Below are 25,536 nucleotides of genomic sequence, written 5' to 3' on the forward strand. Positions count from 1 at the left end.
GGTGGCAGAGAATCCGAAATGGACTGTTCTGATGAATAACTGTTTGCTGTATGGCTTCCCTGTTTGCTGTCTGGATTCCAGACCATTTTCAAGCTTGTTTCTCAAGTCTTTTGTTAATATGGGAGCCACCAAAAAAATCTAAATGAAATAACTTTCTGTTTAAGAAAACAAAAAACTCTGTTTCAGCATTCAACAATTCTGTGTAAACTTTGGCATATTAGAGCTGCGTGTCATTCTAAATCCAGGTTCCGGATCACATACAAGGTCCCTGGAGTAACATTCCAGTCTGAATGAGCCTCTAATGATCTGAATGATGTGGCACAGGTTAGCTTCTCTGTGCACTGGTGTCCTTGTCTGTAAATTAGAACCATGGCTGGTGGCGACTTTTGTACTAGACGAGAGACTTTGTGCCACTGGGCACCCTAGGGATTCAAAGGCGCCCCCTCAGGGCTACTAAAGGGGAGCAGAGTGAGAGAGGGCATGATTAGGAAGAGCTGCAGAACTGAAATTGCACCCTACCTTTTCCAAAGGGTAACCAAAGCCACATTTGGTTTTACCCACTTACTTGTCTTCAACATTGCTTTTGAATACAGTATTTGGAAAAAAAAAATGAAATAAAAGAAGTCTAAAATGTCTTCTAGCTACTTTATTCGGTGAGTCTGCGTTTTGTCCTGAAAATCTGTTCTGCATAGTATTCTCTAAAAATAATGGGAGGAAGCAAAATGTCATAGGCATAATGGCTACAAAAGATAGCACACATTTCTAATAAAAATAACTGTCATTTATTGAGCACTTACAGTATGCAAAGAACAGCATTATGAGTGCTTTAAATGAATACATTCGTTTAATACTCAAAACAACTCTGCAAGTTTGGTATTATGCCTAAGGTCATATAAGTACAGGAGGTAGGATTTCAAACCAGCGAGCTTATTCCAGAGCGCATACTTTTAATTTCATTTCCTTTCAGCTTAGCAATAATACTTTAGAAGCTGAAGGCAACATATCAGTTGATTTCAAGAATAAATGAATGAACAAGAATCTTTGGAAAGTTATGACAATGTTCCTGGTGAAGCTGTACGGTGTACATTTATCAGATCTAATTTGAGGGGGATCACCAGACTGAAAAGTAGTTGAGGCATTGTTTTTGCAGTTTTTATACACTGCATCCTGCTAGGATGCAGACATGTGGAAAAACAACAACAAAATTGATTTAGGGGCATCACTTTAAGTATCTTTCCAACAGCGGTGCTACATCAGTTCCTCTGGCTAGGACTTCCAGTACTACCTTGAGTATGTTGGGTAAGAGTTGTGAGCGTGGACAACCTTTCCTTGTTCCTATTCTTAGGGGAACAGATAGTTTCAACAAAGAGATGAAAATGAAAAACAATTCAAATGGAAATGTTAGTTATAAAAACCAGATGATAGAGGTTTAGTTTTCATTGTTGAATATAGTATTACTGTGGTCATGGCATATACCTTTTCTTCCTAGTTTCTTAAGAGTTCTTTCCATGCATAGATGTTGAATTTTGTAAAAAGGCTTTTTATGCATCTATTAAAATGATCTTATATTTTTTTCTTTTGTCTGTTGATACAGTGAATTGCATTAATCAATATTTGAATGTTGAATCAGCCTGACATTTCCATATGATACCCGACTTTGGCCATAAAATATTTTATCTTCAATATTTTTTGGTTTGTATTTTCTGGTATTTCATTAAGGTTTTCACATCTATAGTCATGAGAGAAATTTGTTTGTAGTTTTATTTTCTTATAATGCTTTTGTCTGTTTTTGCTTTCAGGGTACTACTGACCTCATAAGGTAAATTAGAAAGTGTCCCCTCCTCTTTACATTCTGGGAGAATTTGTATAGAATTGGTGTTATTTCTTACTTAAATGTTTGGTAAAATTTACCAGTAAAGCCATCTGTGTCCTGGAGGTTTCTTTATTGGACATTTGTTAATTACAAATCAATTGCTTTAATAGAGATTAGATTTTGGGTCATCCATTGAATGATTTGAGCAGTTTGTGTCTGTATTAGTTTGCTAGGACTGTCGTAGCAATGTACCACATACTGGGTGGCTTAAACATTTGAAATTTATTTTCCCATGATTCTGGAGGCTAGAAGTCTTGGACAAAGGTTGGCAGGTTTGTTTCTTCTGAGGCTTCTCTCCTTGGCTTGTACATGGTCATCTTCTTCTGTTCTCACAGGGTTGCCCTTTGGTCTGTGTCATTTGTATTCTAATCTCTCCTTCTTATAGGGACACCAGTCATATGAGATTAGAGCCTGCCCATATAACCTCGTTTTTACCTTAATTACTTCTTTAAAGGCCCTGTGTCCCAATAAAGTAACATTCTGAGGTACTGGGGATTAGGACTTCTCCATATGAACTGATAACAGTGTCATTCAAGGAATTTGTTCACGTCTTACTCAATTTATTGGTATAGATTTATTCATAGCATCCACTTATTAATCTTAATATCTGTAGAGTCTGTAGTTATGTTTCCTCTTTTGTTCTGGATGGTGACATTTTGTGCCTCTCTTAATGTGGTCATGTGATTATCAAGTACATTGTATTTTTCAAAGAAATAGTGGATTATTTTCTCTATTATTTTCCTATCCTCAATTTCATTAACTTCTGATTTTATCTATTTTCTTTCTTCTGATTGCCTGGGTTCAATTTGCTTTTGTTATATTTACTTAAGCTGCAATACTAGATCATTGCTTTCAGATCTCCTTTTCCAATATGAGCATTTAATGCTGTAAATATCCATCTAAGCACTGTTTCAACTGCATCCAGTGGTGTGTTGGATTTGGATTACACTGGAATACAGGAGCTGATTATAGCAGCTCTTCCCAATTCCATTTTCTATGCTGTCAACCATGATAGATATATTTACATCATGGAAGTTGGCAAATATTACAAATAAGATTCTTTTCTTTTTTTTTCCACAAAGCTGATTGATGAACATTTACTATTATACCATTCTCTGGGTCTTATGAATTTTGATATGTCATGCTTTCTTTTTCATTTAAACCAAATGTATTTCCGTTGCTCTTTTGAGTTTCTCTTTGACTCATGAGTTATTAAAGTGTGTTGTTTAAATTACAAAATATTTGAGGAATATTTCAGATATCTCTCTGTTATTGATTTCTAGTTTATTTTAGTCATAATCCAAGAACATATTTTATATAATTGTAATTCTTTTAAATTTGTTAGGATTTGTTTATGGCCTAAAATCTAGTTTATCTATGGTCCAGAATATCCTGTGTGCACTTGAAATGATTGTATATCTAGGCATAGTTCGGTGGAAAAAATGTCAAGTAGATCAAGTTGGTTTTTTGTGTGGTTCTCGTCTTCTATATTTTTCTTAATTTTCTTTTTACTTGTTCTATAATTTATTTAAAAAGGGATACTGGAGTTTTCAACTATTGTTGTGAATTTGTATATTCCTCCTTTCAATTTTAAAGTTTTTTACTTCATGTATTTTGAGATTCTATTGTTAGGTGCACACATATAGCATTGTTTCATCTTCTTGGATTAATTCTTCCGTCTTTATGTGATGTTACTCTGTATCTTATTTATTTGATAATTTATATAGGTAATTTAGCATTGCTTTTATTAATATTTTCATTTTTTTAATGCTTATTTATTTTTGAGAGAGAAAGAGACAGAGTGCAAGTGGGGGGAGGTTGGAGAGAGAGACACACACAGAATCTAAAGCAGGTTCCAGGCTCTGAGCTGTCAGCACAGAGCATGATGTGGGACTCGAACTCACGAACCGCGAGGTTATGACCTGAGTCCAAGTCAGAGGCTAAACCGACTGAGCCACCCAGGCTCCCCAATATTTTCATTTTTTAAAGTTTTTATTTTAATTCCAATTAATTAACACACACTGTTATATAAGTTACAGGTGTATGATATAGTGATTCAACAATTTCATATATCATCCAGTGCTCGTCATGACAAGTGCACTCCTTAATCCCCAACACCTATTTAGCCCATCCCCCACCCACTTCTCTAGTAACCATCAGTTTGTTCTCTAAGGTTAAAACTCTTTTGTTTGTTTGTTTGTTTGTTTGTTTGTCACTTTCTCTTTTTTCCTTTGCTCATTTGTTTTGTTCTTGAAACCCACATATGAGTGAAATCATGTGGTATTTGTCTTTCTTTGACTTATTTTACTTAGCACTATGCTTTGTAGCTCCATCCATGTCATTGCAAATGATAAAATTTCATTCTTTCTTATGGCTGAATAATGTTCAATTATATATATGTGTATATATATATATATACACATATATATGTGTATATATATATATATATACACACACACACATATATATGTGTATACACACACACACACACACACACACACACACACACACACACACATATATATATATATATATATATATATATATATATATATCTCACCTCTTTTTTATCCATTCATCAATTAGTGAACACTTGGGCTGCTTCCATGTCTTGGATATTATAACTAATGCTGCTATAAACATAGGGATGCATGTATCCCTTTGGATTAGTGTTTTTGTATTCTTTGTGTAAATATCCAATAGTGAGATTGTTGAATTGTAAAGTAGTTCTATATGTAATGTATGGAGGAAACTCCATACTGTTTTCTACAGTGGCTGCACCAGTTTGCATTCCCACCAACAGTACACAAATAATTCCTTTCACCTCCATTCTTGCCAATACCTGTTGTTTCTTGTATTGTTGGTTTTAGCTATTTTGACAGGAGTGAGATGATATTTCATTATAGTTTTGATTTACATTTCCCTAATAATAAGTGATGATGAACATTTTTATATGTGTCTGTCAGCCACCTGTGTATGTTTTTGGAGAAACGTCTGTTCATGTCTTCTTCCCACTTTTAATTGGATTATTTGATTTTATTTTTTTGGGTATTGAGTTGTATAAATTCTTTATATACTTTGAATACTAACCCCTTATTGGATATGCCATTGGCAAATATCTTTTCCCATGTTGTAAGTTTAGTTTTGTTGATTGTTTCCTTTGGTGTGCAGAAGCTTTTTATTTTAATATAGTCCCGATAGTTTACTTTTGCTTTTGTTTCCCTTGCCTTAGGGGACCTATCTATAAAAAAGTTGTACAGCTGATGTCAGAGAAGTTATTGCCTGTGCTTCTGTCTCCTAGGATTTTTAGAGTTTCAGATCTCACATTTAGGTCTTAAATTCATTTTGAATATATTTTTTGTATAGTGTTAGAGAGTGGTCCAGTTTCTTTCTTTTCCATGTTGCTATTCAGTTTTCCCTACACTATTTGTCTTTTTCCCATTGGATATTCTTTCCTGCTTTGTCAAAGATTAATTCACCATACAATTGTGGGCTTATTTCTAAGTTTTCTATTCTGTTCTATTGAATATGTGTCAATTTTTGTGCTAGTACGATGCTGTTTTGATTACTTCAACTTTGTGACATAATTTGAAGTCTGGAATTGTGATGTCTATGGCTTTTCTTTTCTTTTTCAAGATTGCTTTGGCTACTTAGGGTGTTTTGTGGTTCCATACAAACTTTAGGATTGCTTGTTTTAGTTCTGTGAAAAACGCATAGACATTTTACCAAGATTTATTCTTGTAATCTATGAGCATAGAATATTTTTCCATTTCTTTGTGTCATCTTCAGTTTCTTTCATTAGTCTTTTATAGCTTTCACAGTAAAGGTCTTTCACCTCTTTAGTTAGATTTATTCCTTGGTATCTTATTATTTTTGGTGCAATTTTAAATGGATTGTTTTCTTAACTTCTTTTTATGCTGTTTCACTATTGGTGTATAGAAATGCAACAGATATCTGCACTTTGATTTTGCATCCTACGACTTTACTGAATTTGTTTTTTATTTATTTATTTATTTATTTATTTATTTATTTATTTATTTATTTTAAATATGAAATTTATTGTCAGATTGGTTTCCATACAACACCCAGGGCTCATCCCAACAGGTGCCCTCCTCAACGCCCAGCACCCACTTTCCCCTCCCTCCCACCCCCCATCAACCCTCAGTTTATTCACATTTTTTAAGAGTCTCTTATGGTTTGGCTCCCTCCCTTTCTAACTTTTTTTTTTCCCTTCCCCTTCCCCATGGTCTTCTGCTAAGTTTCTCAGGATCCACATAAGAGTGAAAACATATGGTATCTGTCTTTCTCTGTATGACTTATTTCACTTAGCATAACACTCTCCAGTTCCATCCACATTGCTACAAAAGGCCATATTTGATTCTTTCTCATTGCCACATAGTATTCCATTGTATATATAAACCACAATTTCTTTATCCATTCATCAGTTTATCAGTTCTAGCAGTTTTTTGGTGCAGTCTTTCAGGGTTTCTAAAAATACTATCATGTCATTTGCGAATAGTGAAAGTTTTACTTCTTCCTTACGGATTTGGATACATTTAATTCCTTTTTGTTGTCTGATTGCTGTGGTTAGGACTTCCAGTACTATGTTGAATATAAATGGTGAGGGTGGACATCCTCATTTTCTTCCTAACCTTAGGGGAAAAGCACTCAGTCCCCACCCCCCACCCCCCGTTAAGGATGATGTTAGCTGGGGATTTTTTTATTATTGTCTTTATTATGTTGAGGTATGTTCCCTCTATCCCTACTTGTTAAGGGTTTTTATTATGAATGGATGTACTTTGTCAAATGTTTTTTCTGTGTTTATCGAAATGATCATACAGTTCTTATTCTTTCTCTTATTGATGTGAATAACACATTGATTCATTTGCAAGTATTAAATGACCTTTGCATCTCAGGAATAAATCCCACTTGGTCGTGGTGAATGATTTTTTTAAATGTATTGTTGAATTCAGTTTGCTAGTATTTTGTTGAGGACTTTTACATCTGTGCTCATCAGACATATTGATCTATGGTTCTCTTTGTAGTGGTTTTGGTATCAGGGTATGCTGGCCTCATAGAATAAATTTGGAAGTTTTCCTTCTATCTTTTGGAATAGTTTGAGAAGGATAGGTATAATTTTTTAAATGTTTGGTGGGATTCTCTTGTGGAGCCATCTGGTCCTGAACTTTTGTTTTTTGGGAATTTTTTGATTACTAATTCAATGTCTTTGCTGGTAATCGGTTTGTTCAAATTTTCTATTTCATCCTGTTTCAGTTTTATTAGGTTATATGTTTCTAGGAATTTATCCATTTCTTCCAGGTTTTTTCAATTTGTTGGCATATAGTTTTTCATATTATTCTCTAATAATTGTATCTCTGTGGTCTTTGTTGTTATTATCTCCTCTCTCATTTGTTATTTTATTATTTGAGGTGTTTCTTTTTTTCATGATAGTCTGGCTAGAAGTTTATCAATTTTTTAAAATTTTTTTTTAACGTTTATTTATTTTTGAGACAGAGAGACAGAGCGTGAACCGGGGGAGGGTCAGAGAGAGGGAGACACAGAATCTGAAATAGGCTCCAGGCTCTGAGCTGTCAGCACAGAGCCCGACGCGGGGCTCGAACTGACGGACCGGGAGATCACAACCTGAGCCGAAGTTGGACGCCCAACTGACTGAGCCACCCAGGTGCCCCGAAGTTTATCAATTTTATTGACTTTTTTCAACGAAACAGGTCCTGGTTTCATTGATCTGTTCTATTGTTTTTGTTTGTTTGTTTGTTTTAGTTTTTATATCAATTATTTATGCTCTAATCTTTTTTATTTTTCTTCTTCTGGTTTTAGGTTTTGTTTGTTGTTCTTTTTATAATTCCTTTAGGTGTGAGGTTAGGTTGTGTATTTTGAATTTTTCTTGCTTCTTGAGATAGGCCTGTATTGCTATAAACTACCCTCTTTGGTTCACTTTTTATGCATTCCAAAGGTTTTGAACCATTGTATTTCATTTTCATTTATTTCCATGAACTTTTTTATTTCTTTTATTCCTGGTTGACTCATTCATTGTTTAGTAGCATGTTATTTAACCTCCATGTATTTGTGGTCTCTCCAGATTTTTTCTTGAGGTTGACTTCAAGTTTCATAGTATTGCAGTCAGAAAAGAAGCATATTATGACTTTGATCTTTCTGAATTTGTTGAGGCTGGTTTTGTAATTTAATGTGATCTGCTCTGGACAATATTCCATGTGTGCTTGAAAATAATGTGTATTTTGTTGTTTTAGAATGGAATGTTCTGAATATATCTGTTAAATGTATCTGGTCCACTGTGTCATTCAAAGCCATTTTTTTCCTTGTTGATTTTCTGTTTAGACGATCTATTGATGTAAGTAGGTTGTTAAATTCCCCTACATTTTGTATTATTATCAATTAGTTTTCTCATGTGTGTTATTAACTGTTGTATGTATTACGTATTTGGGTGTTTTCATGTTGGGTGCATAAATATTTACAATTGCTATACCTTCTTGTTGGATTGTCTCCTTTATTATTATATAGTGTCCTTCTTTGTCTCTTGTTACAATTTTTGTTTTAAAGTCTATTTAGTCTGATATAAGTGTTGTTACTCCAGCTTTTTTTTTTGACATCTATTGCATGATAAATGTTTTTCCATCCCCCCACTTTCAATCTACATATGTCTTTGAGTCTAAAATGAGTCTCTTGGAAGCAGCATATAGATGGGTCTTTTTTTTTAAATCCATTCTGTCACCCTATGTCTTTGGATTGGAGCATTTAGTCCATTTACATTCAAAATAATTGTTGATAGATATATTTTTATTGACATTTTATTAGTTGTTTTGTGGTTGTTTCTCAAGATTTTCTCTGCTCTTTTCTGGTCTTTCTCTCTTTCGTGGTTTGCTCATTTTCTTTAGTGATATATTTGGATTTCTTTGTCTTTATGCTTTGCATATTTGTTAGTGGTTTTTGATTCATGGCTATTGTTAGGTTTGTAAATAGCAGTCCATATCAAGTTGATGGTCATTTAAGTTTGAAGCTGTTCTTTACTCCTCTCCTCTCTGTGTTTTAGGTATAAGGTGTCATTTTTGACATCCTTTTATTTTGTGAGTTCCTTGATTGATTTTTTATATAAATATTAATTTTTACTCTCTTTGTCTTTCCTTCCCTCCCACTGTCACTTTCAGTCTTTTCTTTCCATTCAAAGTGTCCTCTTTATATGTCTTGGTGTGGATCTGCTTTTGTTGATTTTGTTGGGACTTCTCTGTGACTCCTGGATCTAGATATCTGTTTTTTTTTTCCCCCAGATTGGGGAAGTTTTCAGCTATTATCTCTTCAAATTAATTATGTGCCCCCTTCTCTTTCTTTTCTTTTTCTGGCATACCTATAATGTGAAAGTTATTATATTTTATGGACTCACTAAGGTTCTTAAGTATATTCTGGAATATTTTCATTTTTTTTGTTTCACTTTTTAAAACGTTATTCATTTTTTAATGTTTATGCATATTTTGAGAGAGAGAGAGAGAGAGAGAGAGAGAGAGAGATACTGTGAGTGGGGGAGGAGCTAAGAGAGAGGGAGACACAGAATCTGAAACAGGCTCCAGGCTCTGAGCTGTCAGCACAGAGCCCCATGTGGGGCTCAAACTCATAAATCATGAGATCATGACCTGAGCCAAAGTCAGAGGCTTAACCAACTGAGCCACCCAGGCATCCATCCCTTTTTCACTTTTTTATAATAGCTTTACTGAGATATGATTTGTATGCTATAAAATTAACTGTTAAAATATATGATTCTGTTTGTTTTATCACATAAACAGAATTGTGCAACTGTCACCACTATCTTAATTTTGAAATACTTTTTTATCAGTTCAGAAAGAAGGAACTCATCCATTAGTAGTCACTACCCATTATGTCTGGCTTCTTTCATTTAGCATAATGTTTTCAAGTTTCCTCCATGTTGTGGTTTCTGTTAGTACATCATTCCTTTTTGTGGCTGAATAATATTCCAAGCATGGTTATACCACATTTTTTTAATTAATTCATTCATTGATGAATACTTTAGTTGACTCCTCTTTATTATTTTACATTAATTTACTTTTAGCCTATTTATGTTTTCATGCTTAAAGTAGGTTTTATAGATGGTAGAGTTGGATCTTGCTTGTATATTGATTCTAACATTCTCTTTTTTTAAATGGTTTGTTGAAACAATTGCAATTATCGATATGATTGTATTAACATTTGCCATCTTCTTAGATGGTTTATATTTGTTCTTGTATTTGCTCTTTTTTCCCTTCTGTTTCTGTTTGTTTGGTTGGATTGATTTTTAAGTGATACATTTATCTTCACAACTGTCTTATTATTTATATCTCATTAAAATGTTTTTTGTTGTTCTTAGGTTTACAATATTCATCTTATTTCATGAGAAAATGCCTTCAAGTAACCTTATGCCATTTCGTATGTAGCGCAGACATAATGACAGCATATTCTCCATTCATTTTTCCCACACTTTCTGTCATTTTTGTTACATATTATTTTTACATATTTTATTTCAATTAATTTAATTTATATTTTGCTTTAGATAATCAATTATCTTTTGAAGAAATTAAAATAAGAAAAAATGAATTTTCTGTTCATCTTCATTACTAGTTCTCTTCATTTTTATTTTTATGCATCCAATTGCATTCTGTCCATCACATTCGTTCACTTGGAGAACTTTTTTTTAACAACCTAGTGCAGGTCTGCTGGCAATGGATTTTTCTTCTTTTTCTTTTTTCTTTTTTCTTTTTTCCAGAGAAAAGTCTTTATTTCTCTTCTATTTTTTGAAAGATATTGTCACAGGGCATAAAATTCTGGATTGATTAATTTTTCTTGTCTTTTGACACTTAAATATTGTCATTCCATTATCTTATAGTATGCATAATTTATAACGAGAAATCTTTTTTATTTAAAAACATTTTTGTAATGTTTATTTACTTTCGAGAGAAAGAGACAGTGCAAGCAGGGGAGGGGCAGGGAGAGAGGGAGACACAGAGTCCAAAGCAGGCTCCAGGCTCTGAGCTGTTAGTACAGAGCTTGACACTGGGCTTGAATCCATGAACTGTGAGATCATGACCTGAGCCAAAGTCAGACGCTAAACTGACCAAGCCACCTAGGTGTCCCTATAATGAGAAATCTTCTTAATTTTTACCTTTGTTCCTTTGTGTGTAATCTGTCTCTGTTTATCACTGGTTTTCAGAAGTTTGAGCATGAGATGTCTAGAGATTTGTGTATGTGTTTTGTGTTTATCTCAGTTGTTATTCTATGAGATTCTTGGATTTGTGGTTCAGCATCTATCACTAATTTTGGAAAATTCTCTGGAGTTATATCTTCAAATTTCATTTGTTTCTTTCTCTTCTCCTGGGATTCCAATTATATGTATGTTAAGTCATTGGATATTTTTTCACAGAAAAATTATTTTTCCACTTATATTTCAGTTTGGTTAATTTTTTCCTCTATCTTCAATTTCACTTTCAATTTCATTTCAAGTTTCAGTCTACTGATAAGCTCATTAAAGACATTTTTACCCTGTTCATCTTGTTTTTTTATTTTTAGTATTTCCATTTAATTTTTTTCCCTTAGTTTTCATTCCTTTGTTGAAATGATCTATCTGATCATGTATATTGTCCACTTTTTCCACTAGGGCACTTTACATACTAATCAGAAGTACATTAACTTACCTATTTGATTGTTCTAACATCTGAGTCATTTTATATCTGATTTTGTTGATTGTTTTTTTTTATTGCTTCCTTGTATGCCTCATAATATTTTTTTTGTTATTGCAAACTGGAGGTTCTGTGCAGGAAGTAGAAATTGAAGTAAACAGTGTTCTTGCCTGGAAATGGGCATGCATTTGTTTTGTTTTGTTTTGTTTTGCTTTTGCTTTTGCTAGGCCTGTATTATGATGAGTGGTTAGTCTTGTTAGGAGTTGGACTAGGGATAAGCTTTAAGTTCTTGTAACGCAGCATTCTCCAATGGAAACAGAATATAAAACACATATTTAATTAAACATTTTTCAGCAGTCTTATTTTAAAAAATAAAAATAAAAGTGAATTTAATTTAATAATATATTTAACTTAAACCCAACATATCCAAAATAAGATCAACATGTAGTTCTAGATACATTTAAGTGCTCAATAGTTGTATGTGGTTTGTGACAATAATATTAGATAATAAAACGAGTATTTACCGGGTTCCTGGTGACTCAGTTGGTTAAGTGTCCAACTTTGGCTCAGGTCATGATCTCATGGTTCGTGAGTTTAAGCCCTGCATCAGGCTCTCTGCTGTCAGTGCAGAGCCTGCTTCAGATCTTCTGTCCCCTCACCCCCTTCTCTCTGTGCTTCTCTCCCACTTGCGTGTTCTGTCTTTCTCAAAAATAAATAAACATTAAAAAAAAACTTGAGTATTTCCTGTGTGTAGATTGGAAGTTGGTTTTCAGAAAGTTTTTCTTAATGTCTTTTCCAGCCTTACCTTTAGGTTTTCTGTGAATGCCTATACCTTCAAGAAGTTCTGTCTCTATATTCTTGACCTTCCCCTAGTATATGTATACTGCTGTTACTGTATTAATTTAGTACCTGGTAGTAGGCACTGGGAGTACATTCTCTGTTGTTCTGGTTCAGCATTATTCTTAGGCAGTATTTTGTTCCTGTATCTCAGGGGGTAGGGCTTTCTCATTTATTCTCTTCTCTTCTATTAAATGATCTGGACCCAGTGTGTATTTCTGCTCTTCCCCCCAGGGTTAAAGAATATTATTTGTTTTCTTCTTCTAAATACTCTGGGTTGTTATCTGTGTCTTAAGTGTGATGGTGTTTTCTACATTCTTCCAGAGACTTAAGATTTTCTTCCATAGAAAGGATAAGGAAGAAGCATATAGGTAGGGCTTTTGCCCTTTCTTCAGGGCTGCTGTTACTCTCCCCCAGGCCCTGTACTACAACAGTGACTTTCTCAAGACGCTGGTCCTGCCCCCAAACCATTATGGTAGTGAGGTTTGTGAAGAGTCTGACAGTTAATGCCGTTGACTGGTGGTTTTGGTTCCTGAGAGCCATATGCTATCACACTAGTTCTCATTCTACCTTATTTAATAATTTTTAAAAGTTTATTCATTTATTTTAAGAGAGAGAAAGAGAGTATGTGGGTAGGGCAGAGAGAGAGAGGGAGAGAGAGAGGGAGTCCAAGCAGGCTCCGCACTATCAGCTCGGAGCTTGATGTGAAGCTTGAACTCATGGAACCGTGAAATCGTGACCTGAGCTGAAACCAGGACTCAGATGCTCAACTGACTGAGCCACCCTGGCAATGACAGGTCATATTCTACCTTTAGGAAGCTGGTAAATTTTAGTAGAATTATCCTTACTGGCTTGTGAACATTGAGCACCGAGCATTTGCCTCAAGGCAGTTTGTCCTTGGAAACATTTATTTTTTTCTTCGATTTTGCTTGCTTTGTGACTCTGTTATCTTATAGATTCAAGACACATTGTGATTTTGCAGATTTTTCTATTTTTTTTTAATGTAAGAGGGAAAGTGACAGCTTTCTGCATCCCAAGTAGAACTGGAGTTCCTGATGCTTATTTTTGATAAATATAACCTATTCCTATGGAATCTCTAATGCCCCTCATTGGAAGTTACTGATATTCAGAGAGTAAGGTCTAGCTCCTATAAAACTCTTTAAGTCATGTTTGATTATGCTTCAGTTCATATTAAGAAACAATATTTTTTAGGGGCACCTGGGTGGCTCAGTTGGTTAAGTGTCTGACATCGGCTCAGGTCATGATCTCACAGTTCATGAGTTCGAGCCCCACGTCAGGCTCTGTGCTGACAGCCAAGAACCTGGAGCCTGCTTTGGATTCTGTGTTTCCCTCTCTGCCCTTCCTCCTCTCATGCTCTGTCTCTCAAAAATAAATAAACATTAAAAAAAAAAGAAAGAATATATTTTAGTTTGCTTTTCAAATGTAAAGTATAATAACTTAAATATCCTTTTTGGTACTGCACTCCCCCTTCCAGATAGGCTGATATCTCAAATAAAGGGAAGACTTCCCCCTCTTTCCACTTCCTGGCACGTAGGAATCAATGACACAGACATTTCTTTGTGAATGGAATAATGGGGTTTGATTGGTGTCATGGTGAACAAGCAAATGAGACTGGGCAGTGGCAATCTCTATGTCCTCTCAAGAATGTGAAGTCGTGCACTATGATAGGGTGATGTACAATCGGATATCCAGTGTTGATGCATTTACATTATTTTACAAGGGAGTGAGCTCAGACCATATACTAAAGGCTTATGTAGCCAGTTATGATGGACACTAAACATATGTTCAAAAAACATTCAGAATAAATTGTTTCTAATCTGACACTTTTACCTCCAGGTATGGATTGTTGCAATGACCTCAGGTTACAAATCATAGCTACTAACTAATGGACACCATGAGCCTATGGCTTTATTGACACCCACCATTTTTTGTGAGTGTTTCATGTTTTTTTTTTTTTTGTTTTTTTTTTTTTTTGTTTTTTTTTTTTTTTTTTTTTTGCTAGAGCTTGCTGTGACAAGTTAGAGCCCATCTGTCTGCTCAGTAACAAGCAAAATGACAAACATAATATAGGAAACCTTGTTCAGATATCCAAGATTGTTTTCTACCATTTGGTTTTACTAATATGCTAACATTCAGAACTGATAAATAAATGAAAGATGGGGAAGACCTTGAAATTGAGATCATCTTTATTAGAACTGCAAGATGACAGCAGTATTTTTAAATGGTCATTTGTTCACTATCACATTTGTTATGCATTTTATATTTAAGTCACTACCTCTCCAAAAGGTTCTTATGCTGTGAAATAAATTAGCTGTCATAATTTATACCAGTAGGAAGCAAAGGAGCTCCTTCCGTCTTTGGAGCTGGATTTTTACAGGAAGATGTGGACATGTGGTATGACTGATATTTTGTTTCCTGATCTAAGAATTTTTTCAAAGGATGAAAAAAAATCCAGCCTTCACTATACACTTTTTTTCTAATGTAGTTACTGAGATATTATGGTAGAAAAATTTGTCTATAATTAGATGTCGGTTTGTGTACATTTTATATCCTGAATTATCACTATTAGGAGGTGGAACATTTTTTCCTTATGACTACCCATTGCTTTTATGTGGTGATACAGCCGTGCTTGGGAGACGCTCTGTATTTTTTGTTTTAAGGTAAAGTCAATTGGAAAGATTTAGGAATTTGATGAAACTACTTAATCAGAGGAAATATGCATTTGACACATTTTGTGATCCTTCCCCAGCATACATCCTTGTCTGCCCTAACTTTTTAGAAAATACCTTGTATGTAGGTAGGGAGTTAAGCATAAACAATATGCACACTAAATGCATGTTGGATTCATGAAACCAGGTCAGCTGACTGTGGGATACTCTCCTAATGATGGTATGTGACGAGATTCTCCCTCAACCTTCTTACCTTTCTAAAAACTGCCTAACATTGACTCTAAAGCATGCATGAGCTAACATATTGTGCAGTTCTTACACAAAAGACTTATAAATACCCACCATTATTGCTGTTATTAATATTCTTTTGTTTTAAAGAGAAAAGTACCAGCTCCTCTCATTTCAGAGCAAATAACACAACTGTAAAAGCTGTTGCCAAGCAACCTACATTCACAGCTCAGATGGGCTGAATTGTTTATATTCATATGTGGATAAAATTGACCCACTCCTTCTTTAAAAAAGACGTATATGAAGTCTTTGAGATATTTCTACTAAGCTTCTAGGGTGTGGGTCATGGCATTATTGTTCTGTAGGAGGTTCCAAAGCTGACACACTGAATGTATATATCTCTTTTACTACTCTTGCCAATTTACCATATAGGTATCTTGTTTGGGGTCTGTTTCCTCATTAGAATGTGAGTTTCTGGAGGACAAGGATTGTGTTCTCATCACATATAAAAGGATCCTATACATAGCCAGCATTCCATAAGTGTGCGATAGATGTGTTAAAAATGATCTTATACAAGTATTTATGCTATAGACACTTTCTACAATTTTTTTTGCTAGAATTTAGAAGGAAGAAACTCTTAGATTAAAAAATCCAGCAATACTAAATTATTATAAACCACTACTGAAGCAATAAGTTAAACAATACTAGAATTATGGGGTGTCTGGGTGGCTCAGTCAGTTAAACGTCTGATTCTTGGTTTCAGCTCAGGTCATAGATCTCATACGTTCATGAATTTGGGCCCCACATTGGGCTCCACACTGTCAACATGGAACCTGCTTGGGATTTTCTCCCTCTCTCTCTCTCTCTCTCTCTCTGCCCCTCCCCCACTCACATGCCCTCTCTCCTACTCTCTTTTTCAAAATAAGTAAACTTAAAAAAATAAATATAATTTTAAAAAATACCAGAATTATAACATTTTAGAAGAAACTTTATAGGACAATTATTCCAGTGGTCTCAAACTTAGTTCTTATTTGAAGCACATAGAAGCTTATAAATTTAATTGGTCTAGGATGAAGGCTTGAATTGGGGTATTTTTTTAAAGTTCCCTAGTTGATTCAACTATAGGACTGAGAACCACTAATATAGTCTAATAGTCTCATTTTATGGTGGGAAAAATAGCCCCAGAAGAGTGAGAAGTGTGAGGTTATAAGAGCACAAGCTCTGGAATCACCTACCAGCTATCTGCCAATGTCCGATTTTAGCCATTAGTTCATCATTGTAAAATAGAGATAATAATATAGACTTGTGGGACCTTTGGGGACATTGAATGGGCTAACATGTATCATGCAGGTAGAGCCATGACTGGTGAGGGCCAGGCAAAAACCAACCCTTCCCTTAACAATTTTATGAGTTGCAAACCTAAAGGGGAGAGAACCTTGATCCACTGATTTCCAGAGGCTTAAGTACCATGGAAAGCAGCACAGGATGTTTAGCTCTGATGTTTATACTGGAAAGGAGCAAACATTAATATATCTGTCAAGATCCCTGCAGGTAACACGTGAAACAACTAGAAGGATAAATGAAGAGAATTTAATGAAGAGACTTCTTTAAAAGACGTGGCAAAGTTAAGAGAACTACTAAGGTACCATGAAGCAAGACAGGGCCTGCCAAATCATGAGGTCAGAGTGGCTACTGGAATCTGGTACGACCTATGGCTACAAGAAATAGGCTGCCAGGAAGAAGCTGCACTACAGTTAAAGGTACAAGAGCTAGTAACCAAACTACAGCCTGTCAGGAAGAGAGCCAGGAGTGAATCTCTCTCTCTCTCTCTCTCTCTCTCTCCTCTGCTACCGTCTGCTTTTCTGTTGGCAATCACACTGGCTAAGACAGAGGACAAGGAAGCCCAACTGATGGAATATATAAAGGTCAATCTCCTAGTGCTCAGAGGAGGGCAAAAAGAAAAAAAAAAAAATGGAGAAGGCTCTGAAAGGGCAACACTATGCTGGGTACTTTATGTGCATGATGTCTTTAAAGCTGTGTTGCTTTGGGGCTAATCCAATAGAACATAAATTGTCTGAAATTACTGACATTCCCTGTGGCACAGCTTTCAATGCCAGGAATTCACATATATCCCTACTAACTTTGTCCTGAAATAAACTTTCCCAGGCAGTAAAACCTGAACTTCACAGCTGAATGTGGGTCCACTATAAAGGAGTCACAGCTTCCACTCTGGCAAATGGCTGTTTTGTTGGAGTAGATTCAGCAGAGAAATCAGCATGCAAAGCCTGCTAGCCAGGGACACAGAATAACCAAAATCCACTCCTGCCTCAGCAGCTGCCTGCTTTTCCTGAGCCGTCTGTTCACTTCTTTGTCTTTTAATTTATCCACAAAGAAATGAGAAGAACACCTGCTTCTCATTACGAGATTGAGATGTTTTGAGGGAAAGGAGGATCATTCTTATGGAAGAAAGATGCTAGCTACTTAAATACAAAGTTGAGGCAGGAGCCATTCTATTGGCATTAATTTCAATCAACAAACAGAACACATATGAGGTACCTGACATTTTATTTCTTTTAATAAACCTATTTTTGAGAATCACCTGGAGATTCAGAGGAAAATAAGCAGCCTCTGCCTTTGAGGAGTTCACGGTCTTGTGGGAGGAATCAGAAATGAAACCTTTCTTAAAATGGAATTAATATGAGATTAGAGAAAGGTTTTGGTACCCTTTTAAAATTGGCTCTTGTATGTATTAATCTAATTATACCTATCTATATACTTATTTATCTATCTATTTAAATTTTGTTTATAAGCAGTGATCTATATAAACTCTTTCAGCACTTCAAATGCATCAAATCCTGACCAGGAGTACTACTTGGCTCCTCTCCTACCTGACAATGCCTTCCCTTAGATTCCCAGAGTTCTCCAACCATTTACACCCATACCTGGGTTCTTTCTGCAACCCATGCTGATTCCCCATTGGCTGGTAGCCTTGTTTTGAATAATTTATCCTAACTCAGTTTGTCATTTTTTTATGATAAATTTCTCTATATTAGCCCTACTCCATATCTTCCTCTCCATCACCACCTGGCAGGGGAGAAAGTTTATTCAGGGATTTTATAAAATACCTATTTGGGGGACCTACAGACAGTAAACATTCTGTTGCTTTTTTCTCTTTGTTTAATGCTGGAGTGTGTGACTTGTTCAGTGACTGGGATGTCAATACCAAGAGCCAGGGAAATCTTAGGCTTATGAAACAATTCGTGGTCAGATTTATGACAGTTTAAGGTAAGAAGTATCTCATAACAATATTGAGGGAGAATGAGGACCTCATAGTTGACATGACTATGAGCCAGAGGTGAAAAGGGGTAGCATTTCTAGGAATAGCTTGAGCAAAGTTTCAGGGTCAAACATGAATCCTGGTAGGTACTCAGCTCTGTGCCTATGATCTCTCCATGGCAGTATGCTTCCTTGTTTTATAATATCAAATTGGTGAAGGAGGATCAGATAGAGGTCAGGGATCCTTGAGAACCAGAAATAAGGGCTATGGGAAAGATCTGGTTGACATTAGACAGCAATTTTTAGAACATTTTCTGAAGTGATCATAGCTTGGTTCCAAAGATTCTCAAGCAGTTAAGCGTATTTAAATTTTCTTTACTTTGCAAGTTTTTTTTTTTTTTTAATTTAAGTATTCAGCCACTATAAAGTCAGTTGCATAAAATTTCTGTGCTCTGTCCAAACCCTCTTGACTCTGGTGATTATTTTACTCTATTAATTGTCTGATAAGTAGTAGAGATAATGAAGAGAATGAGTGATGGCCAGCCCTGCTGTGTCTTCTTCTCTCTTGCAACACCTTGTTATAATAGCTCTATGTCTGAAGGCTTAATAATATTGTCTCTTTCCCAACTCCACTCTTTCAGAAAGAATTTACAGCACACTAAATATGAGAGACCCTGAAATGATGCATCTGAGGTACAGGAATTGCTTAATTCAGAGAAAAGAAATTTGGTGGGGGGGCGACTAACATTCTTTACCAATGGAAAATGCATATGATATGCTTATCATGCTCAGTCCTGAGATCACCTGACCTTCAGACATAGAACCAAAGGTAATCCAGAGGCAGTGGCAGCAAACCTTTAGCTAGAATCTAGATCTTTCTTAATGTAGGAGATTTCATTAAAAGGCATATTGAATGCCAGAAATGGATTTATATTAATGGAATTGTTACCTTAATTAGCACTATGAGTGTTAGTAAAGGGCCTTCATTGATGAAATAAAATGTATTCAAGATATGGATCAGCTAAAACATTTTAGAGGTACTCTAAATAGGGGAAAAGAATCTAGTAATGGCTATGGTCTGTCTGTATCCTCAAGAAAGTTTCCAGACTCAATTCCTAAATGGTACTCTGTCCAGCCATTGGTTTCGGATAATTTTTCTTTCCTAATGGAAGCCACAGGTAAAACTGAATCCTATCTCTGGAATGTTCCTATGTCTGCCTTGAGTAATCCTGTCAGGCCAGGTATAATTAGAGCACCTAAAGTAAGGCAGAAAACTGAAGAATCTTTTGCCTTAAATAGTGTAACACATAAACTATATTGCACCTTCTTCCTAATAAACATTTATTCAATAAATATCTATGTGTTTGGCAGAAGTAGCTAAACTTTAAGTACCTCATATATTTAAAGGCTGCTGTTATAAGTCAAAAGAACTGGAGAGGTCTTAGATCAGCTGGCGACAGTTAACCTTCCTTATATTTCTTTTTTTAATTTTTTTTTAACGTTTATTTATTTTTGAGACAGACAGAGACAGAGCATGAACGGGGGAGGGTCAGAGAGAGGGGGAGACACAGAATCTGAAACAGGCTCCAGGCTCTGAGCTGTCAGCACAGAGCCCGACGCGGGGCTCGAACTCACGGACCGCGAGATCGTGAACTGAGGCGAAGTCGGACGCTTAACCGACTGAGCCACCCAGGCGCCCCCTTTTTTTTCTTTTTTCTTTTTTTTTAATTTTTTTTTTTAACGTTTATTTATTTTTGAGACAGAGAGAGACAGAGCATGAACGGGGGAGGGTCAGAGAGAGAGGGAGACACAGAATCTGAAACAGGCTCTAGGCTCTGAGCAGTCAGCACAGAGCCCGACGTAACCTTCCTTATATTTCAATTACATTATTGGCTATGCAGGTTTTTAGGAATTCAGACCAGTGCTGATAGCTTTTTAAATATATATTTATTCTAAGTTCTAATCAACCAGCATGATAGTAAGACGTGGATCAAGCTCCTCCCTAGGTTAGAGATAGCTTATTTTTATTTCCTACCAATCCTTATTGGTTCTGGTTAATGAGTTCTCATTTGTTTATTAATTTTGGGAAATAGGAGCAGAACCATCAATGTAGCCATGCATACATTCACTAATCATTCTTCTGTGCTGTAGCCACACCTTTGGATATGTATCACCTATCACTGATACTTTAGAGCAGCTCTAATAATTGCAAATTTGATGACTGTGCCTGTTTTGCAACTTCTATCCCCAACTTGATTTGTTTTTTTCTTAATTGATAGCTGCTGCCTTTCTTATGAATTATTAATAGTAAGAGTGGTTTTATTGTTTGGTAAAATGAGAAATTATTCTTTTGTTCTTAAGGTTAATTGTGGTTTCTTGTGTCTCATTCATGCTTTAACATTTCATAATGGGTAAAAGTAAACAAACCATTGAAATCATAAAAATAATTGTGTGGGAAGATAGTTTAAAAAAAAGATCACAAATTCACTTGTGTTTAAGGGCATAAGTGGTAATATAAATGTGCAAGAGGTAGGTATAAGGAAAAGAGGAACTGTGGCCCCATCAAAAAACATTTGTGATTCTTTTCTTTCTGAGCTATTCAAATAAAACTGACCTCTGGGTCCAGTGGATTGTACCAAGAAAAACATTGGAAATAAAATTTATGCTTTCTAAAACTCAATGTTTTTATAAATAAATACCTTGAAGAAATTGATATTCTTTATGATTTAAAAATATTTGTTTTAGTTACTGTAAATAATAGTATTATTATTACCAAAAATTATGTAAAGATAGAAATAGTGGTTTCTAAGTCCAGAGAATATGATCAGACTTTATGCAGACTGAGATAATTATAGCAATATCATAGAGAGTGGTTAACTATTCAAAACCTCCATCTTTCTGGCACTAATGTATAGTGAGTGCATTCATTTTTCCAAAATGCCTACATTTCATAGCCTCAAGATTAATGTTCATATGACAATTAGTCATTATAGTTAAAAGTAAAATATAACTGAAAAACCTATAAGTAACAAAATGTTTTTCTAATAGCTACAAGCCAAATGTATAAATCTTACAATATGGAACCTTTTTCTCCAACTGTCTGATATTTATGGTTTTAGTGCCTTCAAAAGATGTGACTTGTGAATATTTATCTTAGCAATATAACGAGATGTAGTGTCCAGCTCACTGAATTGTGTTTTGCAAGCCCTGTTTTCATAGCTCAACTTTCCTCAACCTCCCAAAGTTCCTCCTGTTAAAAACAGCATCTGATGTTAACTTTTAATTTTAAACAAGGATGAATTATCTTTACAATTTTTAAATTCTACAAATATTAGAGTCAACAACAAGAATAAATGAACAGGACAGTCTCTTTTCTCTTTGTGCTTGGAATCTTACTCCATAAAATCCCAGGAAGAAATTCTCAGTTATTAGGAAATACACTTGATCATTGGTATATGGACCAATTTGCTTTTAACAAGTCTGTGACATATGGGTTTGTACCTGCTGCTCAGGCGATTGTGCCAGAGTAGTTTGCTCCAGCTGAGAGCAATAGCTTTGATGACAGATTCTTTGGCTTGGAAAGGCAGTAGAATTCCTAGATCAGGCTTCCATGGAGGGGCAAGGCTCAACAGGGGGCTCACCATCCAGGTGAAAAAGATGACTCTCTGAAATAGCTTTGGAAAGTGGAGCTGATAATCTGCGGGAGTGAGTCTATGGATGTACTCCTCAGTAAAGAGGAGATCAAAGGAGGAATTGAACAAAGGATTACGTATTGTTTATTAATAGCTATACCTAGAATACACTCCACAGATTGGTCCGTTTACCATGTTATGTCATAGTTACATATGTTTTACATCTTTTATTTCTTGACCAATGCAACATCAAAAATGCCAGAACCATATTTTTTTCATTTTGTACACTCAATATATGAAACATAATAGGTATTTCATATATGTTGTACTTTGATTAAACTGGACATATTAATAAAGAAAGACTCCTTTGGATACAAGTTACAGAAACCTATTTGAACTAGCTTGGGTGAAAAAACAGAATTTGTAATAAGGGGAAGACCACATCTAGGTATCAGCAAAGTATTTAGTACCAGGCATATAAATGTCAACAGGATGTTTTCTCATCACCATCCCTCTGCAAAATACTTCCTTCTTGCTCTGTGGATCAGCTTCCTCTTCTCTTATAGCTCACATGATAGAATAAATGGCTGTAAATAAGCACCCACATTTATATAATATAGGATCCTTCCAGTAAGAAGAGATATCTTTCTCAGCCCCAATTCTGAATTCTCCAAGAAGACAGGCTATTTGTTGTGGCTTTGGATCAAGTGTCCATTTATTAGTATATGTGCTGCCGAAGCGAGCACATCAAGTGTCCATTTATAACTGGCAAGTGTCTTGGGGCCACATGCCTGCCTATAACCCAATGATATAGCTGCATGGATGGGGGAAGCAGGTTTTAGGAAAAGGTAAATGAAATAATTCTAAAAGTAGGTATCCCACTACTTTGGAAGAATCAATGTTAAAGCAGCTTAAGAAATACACACATATGTGTTTATATTATATAAATTTTATCTCCTATGTATTATATAATGCTATGTACTATATGTAATATATAACCAGTTATAACATATATTATAAAATATATTATATATAATAATACATAATATTATATATATAAATAATAAAATCAACCTACCTTTTACATACTCATCTTGCTCTTAACAAAGCTGTACAAAAATGAAAAGAACCATATGAGATGTTTCCCTAAGAATCTTTTGTTGTATGCTGGGTCTTAAAAATTGGGGAGGAAGCAGATTCCCTGTTTTGGTAAAGCACTAGGGCTCCAGACAAGAGCTTGTTGCTCAATAAAGGCTTCCTTTGCTCCCTTCCTCCCTCTCTCCCTTCCCTTTTCCCCCTGCTTATTATAGGGTAACTCATAGTAGTGTGGCTGTTTCCATTTCTAAAAGGCCCTGTTGGTGAAAGAACTTAGGGCTCATGAATGAAGAATTGCAAAGATATGAGAAAAATTATATACATGATTGCCATGATAGGTAATTTTGATTGGTGATACATATAATAAAGGCAGGCATATAAAGGATTCAGTGTATTTATTTAAATTGTTTTAGATATTGAAGACTCTATATGCACATTTGCTATACTACACAGGTGTTTTGGTATCACCCAGAGTTTTCTACATATTTTCTACATATTTAACATTATGGTAGAGCTCTTATATTGTTCTAGGCACTATTCTAAGCATTTTACTTACTAACCCATTTAATTGACATAATAGCTTGTAGGGTAGGTTGTTAGCCTCTTTTAACAGAGAAGGAAACTGAGTCATAGAGAGGTAAAAAAACTTGACCAACATCATACAGCATGTGCTGCAGCCAGGACTGAACCCACTTGGTTCCAGAGTTCACCTTAGTGTGCATTCCATGTAAATTTTGCCTACCTTTTCTGTGCAGGTACTGTGGCATGACAAGTTATATAGCTGATAAAGTTAAGAAACATATTACTGGAAATATTTCAATAAGTGAGAACTATGAAGTTATTATACAAAGGTGAGGAAAAGCATACCATAATTTCCTGTGCTTTTTTTGGCTCTAAGGTGACAGATGGGACTATTTTAGCAAGGCAAATGTCTTAAAGAACTTCAGGGTTTCTAACATTTTACTTTTCAGGTTCATTTGATTAATTTTCAGGCATAAAAACAAGATCACTGGAAGGATGGATGATAAGTTTAAGTAGCAACTATAGTAGTCATCTATCTCTTTCCAAATAAGAGTATTTATATAATCAGAGAATTGCCTACATTGAAACTCTAAAAATATGTTGTGCAACTTCCTTCCTTTACCTTCTCATAATTGGGCAACTTAAATATCAACTCCATATCACTGGCCTTCTTTCTCCAACTCTAAATCTCCACCAGGAAAATAATTTGCAAGTTAGTTTCCCAATAGTCTTTGCATAGTGCCTTTCTAATCACGAAATCCTTTTATGTTTGTCCTTGCATTAATTTTATGTTTAGATCTGACTGGCATGTTCACAAATGGAGAGCCCTAGAGAAAGTAGATCGTATACTATTCTACTTTGAATTATTTGTGACCTAATATTCAAATATTAGAAGTGAAGGACAGACTTGCTGTATATATCTGGCAGGTCTTAGTCAGTAACTACCTTAGGCCAAAAGCAGCAGATGCTCTGTTTTCATAGTTGTTTGTGAGTGTCACATGAAAGTAAAGATACCTTGTCTGTCTAATCTGGTCTCCGCATTTGCTTGGGGCATTTGGATGAGAGCAGAATTTGTACAGAGTGAACTTATAAATCAACTCAGATCATATCTCTTATCTATTTTGATACTTCCCATGGCTTCCCATTCCCTTCAAAGCTCATGCCCAATCCTCCATGGCCTGGTCTCTGATTGTATCTTTTAACTCTGATCCCAGTCACTCTTTCTTGATTTTGCCAGCACATTCCTACATGGGCACCTTTGCATTTATAGTTCCCTCTGCCTAAAATGCTCCCTAGACATTTCCAAGGCTCATACCTTCCCCTCCTTTATGTCCTTCCTCAAATGCATCTCATGTGAAACTTTTCCTAACTACCCTGATGGAAATGTCACCCCCTCTAATACTTCTTTCTTTCTTCCCCCAAGAAGTTGTATCTATCTTACTTTTGATATATTTTACAACCTTTTCTTATTGATTATTTTGCCTTGTGAAGTTAGATTTTTTTTGTCTGTTTTACTCACTGGTATATCCTCAGAGTATAGAATATTGCCTTGGTGAAATATTTGTTGAAAAAATGAACAAGAACAGACTATAAATACAAAAAAATAGAGATAATAAAGGAGAGCGTGATTAACTCTTTAATGGTGTTAGAAAATAATTGGGAAGACTTCCTGGGCGGGGAGTGGG

General features: G+C 35.3%; 1 protein-coding gene and 1 pseudogene across 1 annotated transcript in view; one reads left to right on the forward strand and one right to left on the reverse strand.

The window, feature by feature from the left end:
• The window catches only part of GRM1 (glutamate metabotropic receptor 1), a 468,268-nt gene that overhangs the window by 252,768 nt on the left and 189,964 nt on the right, over window positions 1–25,536 (forward strand). The gene's annotated exons all lie outside the window — the stretch shown is intronic.
• Window positions 1–25,536, reverse strand: part of LOC122219271 — a 35,837-nt pseudogene that overhangs the window by 432 nt on the left and 9,869 nt on the right.

Source organism: Panthera leo, chromosome B2, assembly GCF_018350215.1.
Source record: "Panthera leo isolate Ple1 chromosome B2, P.leo_Ple1_pat1.1, whole genome shotgun sequence".
NCBI lineage: Eukaryota > Metazoa > Chordata > Mammalia > Carnivora > Felidae > Panthera > Panthera leo.